General features: G+C 39.9%; 1 protein-coding gene across 15 annotated transcripts in view; it reads left to right on the top strand.

Moving 5' to 3' along the window:
• Positions 1–14,211, top strand: part of SULF1 (sulfatase 1) — a 176,255-nt gene that overhangs the window by 27,456 nt on the left and 134,588 nt on the right. For 4 of the 15 annotated variants that reach the window (XM_070481111.1, XM_070481112.1, XM_070481113.1 and 1 more), the window contains one exon: positions 6,755–6,849. The exons of the other annotated variants lie outside the window; for them this stretch is intronic. The gene's annotated coding sequence lies outside the window, so the exon portion shown is untranslated. The remainder of the gene's footprint in view (positions 1–6,754; positions 6,850–14,211) is intronic. 15 annotated transcript variants of the gene reach the window in all.

Below are 14,211 nucleotides of genomic sequence, written 5' to 3'. Positions count from 1 at the left end.
GTGCCTTAGAAGAGTTCACACTCTAAGGAAACAGACCAAAACAGCAGATAATTTTCTTAACAGTGTACGTGCAAAAACAGAAGTGACAGAATGGAGGCCAGGGTGATCCTCTCCTAGGGAAAGTCAAAGGAACTGTCACAGAAAGGGTGTTGATTGTGTGCCTTTTAAAGGATCAGCAGGAGGTGTGGGAGGACATTCCAGAGGGAAAGAGCATTGGAGAGAGAAAATGTGAGAAATTCTGGGGATGGGAACTGGTTTCAACTGGTGCTAGAGTGTTGAATCTAGGGAGGCTAGACATTTAGTCAGGGGCCCAATCACAGGTATTCTGGTGCTTCTGCTGAGACATTTGGATCTGTTACTCTAGTGAAACTCAAACGGGTGCATGGACCAGCTCAAGATCCGAAAAAAGTTTATTTTATAGGTTCACATCAATATGGAAGCTTGGACTGAAGTGTAAGTCAATTACATCACTAAGACATTGTTTGGTTCAGTAGACTTTGTTTGTTTGTAGCAAACTCCATTTCCATCATGGAAGCAGGTAGCACAAGCTCCTTAACTCACCAGGTCTGGCACTTTCAGGATTACTCTTTAATCAATGGAGAGACAAGGAAGGACTTTGCTTGGGATTGAGAAGGCATAGAGTAGATGTGGTTTATGTTTTAGGAAGATTTTATACAGATCATCTACTATCTGGTATGGAGTATGGTTTGGGCAAAGGCCTAAGGGATGACAATACTATACACTGGGAGGCCAATTAAAAGACTCGCATAGTATACAAGTTGTAGTAGACAATGCTGAGGGCCTGAGTCGTGTAGGTGGACAATAGGGCATGGATTCCAGAGATATTTAGACCGTGGAACATTCTCAACTTGGGGTGAATGAAGGGAATGAAAGAAAAGGAAATGTCTATCATATTTGTTTTAGGCTTGAGCAACTGGAATTTCGGAATTGAGAAATTTATGGAATACCATAAAACAAGAAAGGTACAAGTTTATAGAAGATTGAGTTAGTTAGGGCAATGTTGGGTTGTGATGTCAGTAAGAGGTTAGACTGCAGCATTAAGTAAAAATAAAAATAGATTTTTAGAAAGTATAAAATTGCCAGATTTTTCTTGGAAACATTGAGGAGAAACATAGAGACTGGCCTCTCCCTGTTATGCTCAGTGCCTCTAAGAAATGCTAGGATCTGGGCTCACTGGGCCCTGAGCCTTCATCCGCATCTTCTGCTGTTGAGTGGATTGTTTTCCCATTAACTTTTCAACAGGAAGGCCATGTCTAGGGCAGTCTTGCCAATTACTGTGTATACCCTCAAAAAGAGAAATTCGTGCTTCCTCTGAGCCTTCAGAAATGAGCAGAGACTAGAAAAAAGATCTGTGGGCTAGTAGAATGCTTATTAATAAAGAACACAGATTCATAAAGAATTTATACTCTTCAGCAAGAAGCAGCCCTTTCCTTAGGACTTTTTGCCTTCCCTTGAATTGGGGGACCCCTCAGAGACTAGAGTTAAAGGAGGTCATTTCTAAGACGAAAGCAAAGGAGGTTATTTCCTACCCAGCCATTACTTAGCCTACAACTATTTCCTCCTTTCAGTGTGAGCGAGGAGTTCTTCCCATATGTTTGAATGGTGTGTAATTGGAAAGGAGAGGTGAGTAGCATTTTTAAAGTTTTGAAAGATGACAACCAGAGGAATTTTAAGATTTAGAATGAATAGAAAACAATCTGATTGGCAGACAGGAAGCTGTGACGTTTTAAGTCTTTGAGGTCTGATTACTTGATAACCTTAGGTTTCTTATACCCGTTCACCCTTTCTACACTCAGCACGTAATCTTCTATGGCAAAGCTTCGATCGGATTTCCTGGATTTCTGAGCTCTTGCCCCACCTGAGCACTTCAGAGCAAATACCACTTCTTACAAAAGGGGCCTGGCCGCAGACTTCATGGCTAGTCTCACGAAGTGGTTTAATATTTCTTTCTGGTTTGTAAACTGTATCAACGCATTTAAAAACAGATTTAAGAAGCTTTTTTCCACCTCTAAATATAAAGAGTTTTATCACTCATCAGAAAGATAGTATTTGGTTATAATCTGAATTCCATCTGGCTTCTGATGGCTTACTTCAAAATTCCCCAAACTTCAGAAATTATCTTTGGCTTTTGAAATGATGAAAAAGCTTTCTATTTTTGCTAAAATGCTTCCGCCATAAAAAAAAAGAAAAATGAGGAGTCCCAAAAAGGAATAGTTACTATCTCAGTTATACAAAATAATCCCCAGATATATACTTTAGAATAAGATGAGCTTGCATCATGGGAAAGTTTATGATTTAAAGAAGGAGCAAGATATATTTGGGGGAATTCCCATTAGCACAATTAAAGGATGAAGAATATACTGAACTTCCATATATGGTGCTGGCCATTCCGCTTGTAGGTTACTCAAGCCATTTAAAGTCTTGGCTGCATAAGCAAGTGCTACAACTTCACAATCTTTTTGGCTTTGCTGACATAATGATTTACTCCAGGCTGGGTGCTGCCTGAGCCACTGTGCTCTCCTACGCAGTGTTTGAAGAGTGGATAGCGTGCAGCTGTGCAGTCTCCCAAACACCTGAGTCCAGAATATTGTTGAATTTTGTTTCGTTTCTGTACTCCACAGAAAGCTGGAAGTTCCCCAACTCTCTCTTGGGTTTGGCTTCCTGTTCACATGTTTTCTGGTCTCATGTCATTGTGCATGAAGTAATAGTCCCACATGCGTGCACCATCTACAATGGCAAGATTTGTGTGCTTCAGCACAAGTTTTCTAATGAGGATATTTTGGACCTTCCAACGACTCCTTAGGGAAAGCAGTTTGGAACCAGTTATCGCTTTCCAAGGTGAAGGGAGCGGCGACAGAATGCACATCAGCAACAGGACTGAGGCCACTTTCAGGAGATGATCGAAGGACAACTGCCTAAGAAAAATAAACATTTCCCTTACACATCTATCTAAATGGGTATATGTCTATATGTGTACAGTATAGAAAAATGCCTCCAATTCATGGTTTAAAAATATCAGTTACTGGTTCAGCATTTCACTAACTATGAATGGTGTTAGTGTTTTCCACTGAGGACTGTTATTTTAATGGCATTTCTCTGTAGCAAAATCTGATGAGTTTACGAAACTTGAGAGCCAGGAAATGCAGCTCAGTTTCTGAACAACTGAGAGAGCCAAGAGAGTTCAGCTCAATCATCTACTTACTTTATAGCGTGGATTCGTAAGTGCTAAGTGCAATAACACACTGGTATGGAGAGAGGAGCCAAACCAAACTTTTCAAGTACAGCTCTTAAACCATCAGGCTTAACCTCCCAACTTATTATCAGCAGGTGAAATTCTGGTGCACACCCACACCTATTTGTGGATGTTCATGTCAAATTAATGGGCATACATGCCAACATGTTGTAGAATTTTAAAACAGGAAGAGATTTTGGAAGTCTTCCAATCTTATCCTTTTATTTTAAGACAGAGAAACTGAGACTCATGAGCTCTCTCTCTGTACACACACACACACACACGCAACTCAGTCTTATGCTGAGTCGCTGCATAGATCTGACTTAAGAAAAAGACGTATCATAAGTCTGGCTTAAGAAAAGAAGAGGTCAAAATGACCAGGGCTAGGCCAATGCTTCGCTGCTCCATGCATGTTTGTGTGGCCCAACTTCAGGACTGTGGGCTGACAATTTGTTCTTTCTTCAGGAATTGTTCAGGGTCTCAGATTAGATGTTTTTGACCGAAACTTGAATGAACTCCACAACAAATCAAAGATCAATATGTGACTCAGATCCTGACTATACAGCAATGCTCAACTAGTGCATGGTAGTTACCAAGGACCGCGTTATGATTAGCATATAAAATGTAGACCAAGCTTGAGATACAATCCTCACACTTAGGAATCTTAAAACCTGGCTGGAGAGACGAGACCATCACCCATGTAGGCGGCAGCAGCAACAGTGGAGACTATATAACTAGATGCTACATTGTGTGGCACAGATTTTAAGTGTTGTAGGAGTTCTGCTGAGAGATATCAATGAAAATTGAGGTTGTCAGGAAATGGAATTTCAGCTGATCCCAGAGGGGTGCTTAGAATTTTAATATGTGGAGGGAAGAAAGGTGGATTTTTCTAGTAGAAATGGAAGCATGGAGAGGGTCTCATGGGTAGGACCCTGAGGAGATCAGGCTGATGGGGGCTGCCCAGAAGCATTTGTCAAGCTAAGTAATGGACTGTGGATCCCCAGTATGGATTTACATTATTATCTACTAAAATGTTACTGAAATAAGCACCCCCCGAAAAACTGGTTACAAATTAATTTAATTATATTTATATAACTATAAATCCACAATAATAAAGTTATATTTATATCATTGAAAATCCACAGTAAGTTGCTAATTAAATATAAACAAAACCAATAATATTCTATAGATTAGACTGGAAATATTAGTTTAAAATTAATAATATTAATTCTGTTTGCCAGATCATACTGTTTTGCTGAAACTAAAGAATCAATTCACTTTAACCAAGTGTTCATTAATGAAATTGTAAAAAAAAAAAGTAGGAAAGAAACATTTTAATAAAAAATATCTATGGCATATTCAGTACTATGCCTATTTATAATGAATTGTTGCAAGTTAGCACATGTAAAGGAAGAAAGGATCCCACTGGGGTGTTGACCATGGAACTGAGCACTGTGGTGGCTCAGTCATCCTGTGGCCTTACTCTGTTCTGGCAAATAAAACTTCAGACAGCACAGCAGGAAATGGTTGACTCACGTGCATGCACATATCAAGCGAGTATTTAGGCTGCTTCTGTTCTCTCTTTAATAGCCTATGGCAATTAAATTATTATATTATTCTCCCACACATTATTGTTTTAATGATGACAAATCAAAGTCTTCGTTGATAAACTTTATGAAAGCTCTGGTCTTATTCCATGAAAATGTCTTCTGATTGCAAGTTACCCCAGCAAGGGAAGTGGTATCTTTATTACCAGCTAAAAAAGATTCAACACAAGTGATAATGGTTGCCAGTGTTTATTGAACGCTTGTAATGTGCCACATTCTCTTCTAAATTTTTTACATGGATGCTCACATGTAATCCTCATGTCAACCCTATGAGGCAGATACTATGTTTAATCCTCATTTTTCAGAGGAGGATACTGAGGCATAGAGAAATTAAGTAACTCACTCAAGGTCACCTAGCCAATGAAAACTGTCGCCTGGAATTCAGGCATCGAATTCCAGGGTCTGCTGCTCCCAGTAGTAGATTCACAATAATTGCAGAAAGGGTGTTGCTATTTTGACATTAGGCTATGCCAGCATGACCACAACCAGATACTTACAGCGTCACGTTCAAACGTTAACTTTTCTTCAGGAGATCACGAGGTACCGTGCCTAATCCTAAACGTAAACATTTATATGTCCTCTCGGAACACATTGAAGAAGTGGACATCTGCATGATGCTTATATAATTCATAATGCTCTCAGAGACATGGAAACAGAGAATGTAAAAACTCACCAACTCCCAGGATGGAAGCACAGGGCAGTGGCCAAAGGCTGACTGGGCTGGGTGTGCCAGATGACAGAGGGCGGCCGAAAGGGGTGGAGGAGCTGAGCTCCTGTTGGGAATGGCAAGAGCCATGATAAGGGTGGTGTGGGAGGAAAGTCTTGCAGCAACAGGCCAGTTCCAAGGTGGCCAGCTCCAGCGAGGCCGGGCTGCAGCAAGCTCGCTGCAAGAGGGAAGTTTTCCGAACAGAGAAAAGGGCCAGGGACTGCCCACGTTTACCCGGAATCACCAGGGCCAATTCAGAACAAGGAGAGATTCGAGGTCTGTTGTATTGAGCGAATTAATCTACACCCATTGCCTTTGAGCTTCCCCTCTATGTATACCAACATACAGTTGTATTCACCAGTGAAGAGCTAAGAAAGCTCCAAATGAAATGCTTTAATATTTACACGGCAAGAGAAATGTTTTTTACATATAAAGGGAATTTGAGTTGCTAAATAGTGTGTGTCATTTTCCTATTCTTATATTTCATATATCTTATATTTCCTTATAATATATATATATATCTCTTACATTTCCTCTCCTATCTTACATATCATATCCACATTTATATGTAATATGTATATGTTAAAATATGCTGTGCTATTCATGGCAGCAAGATTGCTTCAAAAGATACTTAATGCATTAAAATGGGTGTTTCCTCTTATTCAAAGTATCTAAGTTGATTTTAGTCACTTATTTTTCAACTGTTGTAAATGCAGAATAGAAACAAACTTAACCACTTGAAAGTGCTTACTTTGCTACTCATCGGATAATAGCTGGCAGCACCTTCAGAACATTTTATGAATCAGCACCTTTTCCTTTAAAATAGGTCTCATAACCTGAAATTAGACATCACTCAACTTTTAAACTTGGAATACTTTGTAAACTTTGACAAAGAAACTCTTCTTTAGTGATTTTATGATAGCCAGTCAAAGAATAATATGAAATGAATCTAATGGAAAGTCTTTCCCTTGATGAAGAGAGAGTCTAATGGAAACTTGTACAAAAGGAGCGCATTACCCACAATACTTCAAAGTCTCTTGCGAGTGATTGTAAGAAAATCAGTCTGGGTGAAATTTGGAGAATATTATTCCTAATGATGTCCTCCTTTGAACTGTGAAAGGGCAGCGTCTGAAAGATAAATCACTGATAAAACGCAACTGAGGACGCTTATGCTTTCCTCCATTGTAGACACTGACAGCTAGCCAGCATCCTCTGAAGAATGTGAATTTGGCAAATGACACGCAGGTTCTCCAAGACAGAGTAATTGCAAGAAATCTTCAAAGGTACTCATATCAAATATTTATCTCTTGGTTAATTAAACCAAGGCACTAATTAAACCTGAGCACTCCATGACACTTGGAGAGGGGGACATTGCACAGATGGGGAATTGTAAGAAACTGAGTCATCAATAGTCCTGTAGCACTCTCATCCTTCTTGGCTGAGAGAGCTACAGGGGTCTTGAATGTGACAGAGCCATTTCATGAAAATAGTCTCCCAGAATGACAAAAGAACCTTCTGAAAAATGGGTATTTGAAGAATCAGGTAACTTTATCAATATGTCATGAGCTGTTCAGAATTAGAGGGACAGTGAATGGCAGACCAGTTGCGCTCAGTCATCCACATTCTCGGGAGTGAAAACTGTACAGATGTCACCCCTCTCGTTCGCAGCTTGCCTTCACAGTTTCTTGCCTTGGACAGATAAATACCAGTGGCAAGACTGTTGTGGGGCCGGGGAGAGTTCGGAGACCCACCTCAGCAATACAACATTGGTTACAGAAACATTCTTAGGAGTGTTGATTTATATGAGCTCCCACCCCCGTGAGCCTTTCTCAAATGTCAATATTGAAAATTGTTCCCTTCCATCCCCATCCAGAACTAAAGCATTGGAAACTGTTGAGTTCCCCTTGGTTTCAAGTTGCAGCTCTTCAAAATCATTGCCCTTTGCTTGATTTTCCTTCTAAGCTTTGTGTTGGCCCACGTTGGCTTGGAAGAAGTCCTGTAATCACCACACAGCTCATGAACCTCACAGAAACAAAACGGAACAAAATCTTCAAGGCTGTCCTGAATTTCAGGTTCATCTTTTGAGGACTGATTTGTCCAGCTTCTCTTTCGAATACTTACAGAATTCAGTATTTTGTCTTCATACTACCAATGGCAAGCAACGAAGGGAAATGGCTGGAAGTGTATGGGAAACTGGGATCGACATAAAATCATGAGCGTTGGCAGTCTTTCTATAATTCTCAGAGCTTTGTCTGCAGGTGGTCTCGGGTATCACCAGTAATGTGTTGGATGCTGGTTATGCATAAGCTAAATCAACACTAAGAGAAGAAAAATTGAGGTTTAGATCTCCTGATTTCAAAACTCCAAACAGGAAAGGAAAATATTCCAAAACAGAAACTAAAAAAGTTATCTCTTTAAGAATAAGTTCGGTACACACTGGAACTGTGACTTCTTAAGAATTCTTCATCTTCTTGAGTCAGTTTGCCAAACCTTATCTTTGTGAACCTCCAGCCCTTGCATCACTTTTCCTATAGGAAAGAAAGAGGTTGGGCTTCAGTATCACACCATTCAAAATTAACTCTAGGGGCTGACCTGGTGGCATAGTGGTTAAGTTTGCGCACTCCACTTCAGCAGCCCAGGGTTTGCAGGTTTGGATCCTGGGTGCAGACCTAACACCAGTCATCAAGCCACGTTGTGGCAGCATCTCACATAAAACAGAGGAAGATTGGCACAGATGTTAGCTCAGTGACAATGTTCCTCAAGCAAAAAGAAGAAGATTGGCAATAGCTCTTAGCTCAGGGCCAATCTTCCTCACCAAAAAAATATATATATATATATATATGTGTATTAACTGTAGAAGAGGCTGGAAAACCCTTAACACCAGAGGTCACTTTTTATCTTCTCAAGAGATGACTGAGGCTCCTGATTTCTCAAAACATCTGTCTTCGTTTCTTTTGCTCTATGAAGAGGCCACTTTTCTGGGATGCCATGTTGTTTATTATCTGGCCAGTAATCTTTCATTTTACACTTGTCTCCTTTTAATGGGTAATTTCACCACTTTAAGCATTATATCCTTTTCATTTCTCAGCATATCCTTATTATGAGAAAATAGAAAGTGTTTAACATTGGATCAGGTTAGAATCATTTCCTCAAATTTAACATGCGTGATACTTATTTCTTAAAAATCTGTGGACCCCCTGCGTCAGCAGGCTTCAGTCTGCTTTTTCCATCTTTGGACTGGAAAATTCAAATTCAGTCTGACCAGCTGACACCTTCAGCGATCTCTGCCCCTCCTTATCCATCATTTGAGCTGGATGCGATAGGTAGCTGAGTCACTTCCCACCACTACATCTGTATTCATATATCCACGATCTTCCCATCTGGTAAATTTTATAGAAAGAAATTAGTCCTTTCTGTGTGTGCTCAGAGAGTGAGGTTTATAAAATAAGGACCGCTCTAATGGGCCTTGGGGTTTCAAAGTGCTGCCCTGTGTATTTTTGATTGCCTCTCTGCTCATGACATCTGGGTATAAAGTTCTCTCATTTAATATTTTTCCAGCTTTAAGAACTGTTTACATGCAGTTCATTGAGCTTGGCATCACCTCCAAAATACATAATGCAAGAAACAGAACCAGGAGATGTTATAAGCAAATCTCAGAAACTGCCCAAGTGTCTCCTGACTATCTGGTTGCCAGAAGATTCTTTCCTGTTCCAAGGACAGATAGGTTGTATTCACATATAATAAGACACCAAAAGGACAATTAAATTTCACAGCTTGAGGGAGATTTTGAATGTTCTTGTCAAAAATGTTCACACCTGTGGAACAGGCTGTTATTTTTGTGCAGCCTGGTTTTCAGCTTGAGATACACCTGCCAAAATCTGAATGGCCGCTATTGTACCTTCTGGACTCCAAAACTGCGCTGTCAGACAAGGTTTGGTGCACACAGATGGGATAACTTAGAACAGCGACTATGTTGTTTGTAAGGAAAGTAAGACCTTTCGTAGCCCTGTTGCTGCCTGTTTGGGATGGAAAATTTTATCATAAGCATTCACTAGCTGTGCCTCCTGGCACTTTAGTTTTTTATATGTTACTTTAATTATTTAAGTTATGTTCGACACGTTAATTTAATTTTAAGTGATTTCTGAAAATTGTCCCTAGACTGTAATAGTAAACTACATCTTTTCAAGCCATCAATTTCAGATGTGGACCCTAAACACCGCTAAAATTATTCTCATCTTGGTTTCCAATAAGCATTTAAAGCTTGCTACGGAATATAAAGATTTGAATTTGGGGTTGCTAAAAAGCAGACTCTTCTCCTTTGTGATCACTCTTACCCTTAACATTTCTCATTAAAGGGGCAGTTTATCACAGAGAATCCTAATGTCAGTTAAAATAATGTATTTGTTGTAAAAACAATATAATAGCTACCTATTATGAATTTTTTTGAGTTAAAAAGAACACACACTTAACCTAAGATGTTAAGTCTTTTCTGTATGAATTTATGCCATGTGGAATCATGGAAAATTGCTCCCATTTGACTATTTTTGACCTACAAAAGTAGCAATTTCATATGGCACTACCTAATATTTTACATAATTGAAAACATGGAGAATGCACAATTTTATTCTGATTTTTTCCATTACCTTTATATCAAAACAATTTACGGTTTCTGCATTGTTTTCATAGTTCATAATTTAAATCAGTGCATCATGTTCCATTACATGGATGTAGGATATATCGGTTGATTTTGCTTTTTCCATATAAAAGATAACACTCAAAAAACACAATCAATACCTTCCTTCACACAGCCGCTGTATTTGGTTCCATTCTAATGCCAGTTTTTATGCTAGAGTCTTCTCCTCTATCATCCTTTCATCCCCCTGAAACTAAATATTTTCACACGTGAGTCTTCAGTACAATTTTTAGCGAGAAAGCAAGTATTGCTATGTACAAGTATACAAATATGCACACATGTATGTCCATACTTAAATGGATCTGTTTTGGCAGTACTTCGTTAAAGCCAATGAGTTTGTATTTAAAGAAAATACCAGACTCCAATGGGATGAGAACCGTTGTGCCCATCAGGCTGTGCCGCCCTTAGCTGGCTCCACTCCATTCTCAGCTGACTGAGACCTGTCCCAACAGATGGCCCTCTCAGCATGCTTTGACTGCCAGCAGACTAGTGCCTTGTCTAACATGATGAGGAAGCAAACTCCAGGGGTGTTGACTGACCGGAGGAAAACCTTTTGCTCTTGCCATAATGACCCATTCAGGCAGGAAGTTAAGAGGAAAATCGCTGTTCCCCTGGGGATGAGGAGTGGAGAGTGGGGAGGAGAGCCGTTTAATTATGGTGAGGATGGGGCTCGGGGACAGGGACACAAGTGGAGACCTAGAAAAAAGGAAGGGATGATGTCATTCTTTACTGGGACAGTCACTGAAATGAAATCAGGTCACACACAACGGTCTTGTTCTTTGCCCGGGACTATAAGTGTTACAGGAGATTACTCTGTGGTGACGCTTCTTAGGAAGACTCTAAGGCCCTACTCACATTAAGGTAGCTCCCAAGACATCTCAAAGACAGATAAGAAGGGCAGGATCGTTCCCTCCAGTGCCAAAATGGCACACACTAGACCCACAACATTTGTTCAAGATCGCTAAGCCACATTTTAGGACAGAAAAATTGTCCAGATTCTAAGAACACAGTGAATTTCAAGAAACAGAAGGCAACTGCACCACTGGGTGTTGGGCCAGATGTTTTAAATTGGTGCTTTTTGTAGAATAATTTTGAACAGCATCCTGAAGTTAAGATGGAATATATTTCTCACTAGAAAGTTGGCACTTCCTGGAGAGAAATACTGCCTTGTACCATGTTAGGGCATTTCTAGGACTGATTAGTTCTCCTTACAGAGGATGCGTTTCATCTGTGGCGGTCTTGAGTTCCTATTGCCTCTGGTGGCAGATATATTCAATTTTAGGTCCCTTCGCTCAATGGTGTCCTAATTTAACCTCATTCATCTGCTTAGATTTCACAAGAGGGCATCACAATTACAAATGAAGGTTAGATTTTCTAAGAAGTCATCCGTGGAATAATTAGGTGATAGGGTCAAATCCTGTTAGTAAGATTCTGTTGTTATTGCATTAATGAGGCTTAAAACAAATAAGTCATTGACTGAGGCTTTTTTTTTTGAGGATATTTTTGCTGCACAAGTATTCATAACAGTAGAATTGGAACACTGTAGGCTTTTTACTTTGGCAGCTACAGTTTGAGAATTTGCCAAACAATGTTCAATTCTGGTAAACCACTGGTCTTCAGGTGCATGTGTATATTCAAAGACAAGGTCCTTCTCTCTTGTAGAAATATACAAAAATGTAAAAATAAGATTGGGTTACAGTAGGAATTCGTATTTACTTTATGATTTTGCTCTCAAATTACTAGGGAATCTTGTGTAGTAATCTAGGCTATAGAGTAAGTCGTGATGCATGTGCAACAAACGTGTTTGAAAGCTGCTGTGGATTGTGGCCATCAAAATGGAAAGAGGCACATTTTGGAGTCCTTTTTTGGCAGATTCTGACATGAACTTCAGTGATTTCTGCTTTCCTTATTTTCTAATTTTTTTTTTTTTTATTTTGTGAGGAAGATTCACCCTGAGCTAACGTCCATTGCCAGTCTTCCTCTGTTTTGTATGTGGATGCCTCCATAGCATGGCTGATGAGTGGAGTAGGTCCGCGTCCAGGATCCTAATCTGTGACCTGGGCTGCCAAAGCAGAGTGTGCAGAACTTTAACCACTCAGACACTGGGCCAGGCCCTGCTTTGCTTATTTTTAAATGGAAAGTAATTAGTCTATAGGGCCTTTGAGAGAGAATAATGGTTTAAAACTAAAAAAGTAACCAAAATATTTCCAAACAAATGGCCAGCACCATCAGAAGTTCCCAAGTTTTCAAGACAGTGTTTAATTTTCTTTTGTTTGTTTTCTAGTAGTCTTTAAAGAAGTCTAAGGCCATTATCCATAGCCGGTTGACAAGAGCATCTAAAATGTACGTGCTACTTTAAGCAAATACATTATTTGCAAAACAAAGCATAGCTTCTTACAATGGGATTCACCATAAAATTAATTTTGAAATTATTTACATTTGCAGTTTTACCAGAAAAAGATTTGATGCATTTTTTGCATTAAAATGTCTTTATTAGGGGCCGGCCTGGTGGCACAGCTGTTAAGTGTGCACATTCTGCTTCAGCGGCCCGGGGTTTGCTGGTTCGGATCCCGGTTGCAGACATGGCACCAATTGGCAAGCCATGCTGTGGTAGGCGTCCCACATATAAAGTAGAGGAAGATGGGCACGGATATGAGCTCAGGGCCAGTCTTCCTCAGCAAACAGAGGAGGATTAGCAGCAGATGTTAGCTCAGGGCTAATCTTCCTCAAAAAGAAAAAAAATTTAAAAAGATAATAAATAAAATGTCTTTATTACGTAAAGTAAGAATGCCCCAGCAGGTTAAATCCATCCGACAATATTCAGAGGAATCGGGTCGAGCCGGGCATGATGATGCCCGTCAGTGCACAGTGACCGCGGGAGAAGGACCAGCAGCATTCAGAGCAGTCAGTGCCCATGCTGTAGGGGGGCAGATATTTTGAGTCTCTCTCCTGGTGATAAGTGTGCCATAATATAACTATTCCCAAAATTCTCCTGTCCAAAGAACACTGCAGTGAGAGTTGGTTCTCGTTTTAGACATTTTTTTTGACTGTGTAACTTTCTACAAAATTAGGATGCGCTTGTCCCACTTTCCTCACTGGGCTGTTGGTAAAGAATGTGAAAGTCCTTTTGGAGGGAGCAGATGTCTGGAGCCACTCAAACACAACCTGCTCCTATCGCTGTGATATTAAAAGGCTAAGGAATTGCATGGTAATCATCAGTTCCCATCAGACTGTGCTATTCGCAGCACCTTATTTCTCCCTCGTTATTCTTGTAGTTTTATGTCTCTGCCAGTAAACTAATCCCAATGTGTATTTTTGATGGTTGGCAAAAATTCAAAAATGCTTTGCAAAGAAGGAAGGCCGTAGAATCACTCGGATTATAACTATGTATTCAGTGCAATTTTAAGAAAAGCTTCAGAATGAAATATCTTTGCTGGCTGAAGCATTAAAAAGAGAAGTGAAAAAAAATACCCTGTACTGTATTATATTCTTGGAGTTTGAATTCAGCTAAGGATTGACTCCAAATAATCTTTGTGATTAGAAAACAAGATGTGTAAGATTAACTCACCCAGGATGGGTGCTATTGCTTTTAATACCTTGTTGAGCGGCTCCCGTCGTGCGCTGAAATGGGTTGAGAAATTGCCGTCATCTGCATCCACCAGACAGAGGCCACATGCAACAAGTGACATCCTTCTGCTCTCTGTCAGTGCTGTCAGAAGACTGCCTTTCTCCTAGGGAAATAGTCAATTTTCTAGTTGCTTTCTCCACCCCGAAGCATTGATTTATAGAGGAATTTCTTTCAAATGTCAGATACAGTATCAGCTTAGTAGTTTGTAAGTGTTGAAACGTCCCTTCTGGGTGAAAGGAGAGGAATGTAATTTACATTTCTCATCTGGAAGTTCATCTTAGTTTAAAGAGCTTTCTCTCAGGTTATGGAACTATTAAGACAGTT

This window comes from Equus asinus, chromosome 12 (genome assembly GCF_041296235.1).
Source record: "Equus asinus isolate D_3611 breed Donkey chromosome 12, EquAss-T2T_v2, whole genome shotgun sequence".
Taxonomy (NCBI): Eukaryota; Metazoa; Chordata; class Mammalia; order Perissodactyla; family Equidae; genus Equus; species Equus asinus.
This window is presented reverse-complemented; position numbering and strand designations above follow the sequence as displayed.